Source organism: Frankliniella occidentalis, unplaced genomic scaffold (assembly GCF_000697945.3).
Source record: "Frankliniella occidentalis isolate FOCC.00 unplaced genomic scaffold, Focc_3.1 Scaffold214, whole genome shotgun sequence".
NCBI lineage: Eukaryota > Metazoa > Arthropoda > Insecta > Thysanoptera > Thripidae > Frankliniella > Frankliniella occidentalis.
The window spans coordinates 55,112-56,058 of NW_026267340.1; positions in this window are offsets into that span (position 1 = coordinate 55,112).

The following is a 947-nucleotide window of genomic DNA, read 5'->3' on the forward strand; positions in this document are numbered from 1 at the left end:
CGGCTAACATTATAATGGCTGAAGTCAATAATATTTTCTATGTAGTCATTGACACTGGCCAGAGTCACTTTTGGCTTCACAAGTTGTCTTTTCTGTCCTGGGACTTTTGGAGGTTGTGGAGGAAAGCATAATTTTTTCAGAATACGGCGGCAAACTAGCTCTACTACACCTTCAAATAATAAATGCATAATGTCACCCGGGAAACATTTTGTAACATCAAAACCAGGCAGCTCTGACAAAATGCTTTCACCATTAATGCCATATTTTACAGATGGGTCCTTGTGTTTGTCCAGCTTCACTGAAAAATGCTCAGAGATTGTGTCTTCTGCCATCTCCACATCCTCTTGCTCATTGACAATGATTTGGTCTTCCACGTAGCCCTCGACTCGAGGATTCTCTGAGAAATACAACTCAATGATCTCCAAATGTCTTTTATGATCATTTGCCTTGCGAAGAAGGTCAAAACATTCTTCCCAGCTGGTACACAAGTCCCAATTGCCAACCATACAGTGTCTGCAAGGCCTGTTGGCAAAATGAGACTCTTTGAAACCACCCAAATTAGCTGCAGCTGGCATGTCACAACAAGCAGCAACTAGAATTGCATGAAACAGTCTTGAGGCATTGCTAATGTTGAACATGGCACCAGATGTTCCCATCTTGATCATATCTTGCACAAAGAACTTTAAAAAAGGTCCATTTCCATACTTTTTGGCCACAGTGGTCTTGACTATAGCTATTAAATGAATTGCATTTAAACTAGACCTCAACTCAGGATGAATGTTCAAAAGGGTCCACAGATAGAGCCTAAGTCGATGCTTCTTGGTTTTGGACTTACAAGAATCAGTTATTTCAACATCGTCAGTGTTCATTTCAATTGCAAGGACCTTATTGCCATGTGTTTGCACAACCTGATGACTCCGATAAAACAACCCATCCAGAACAGTTTT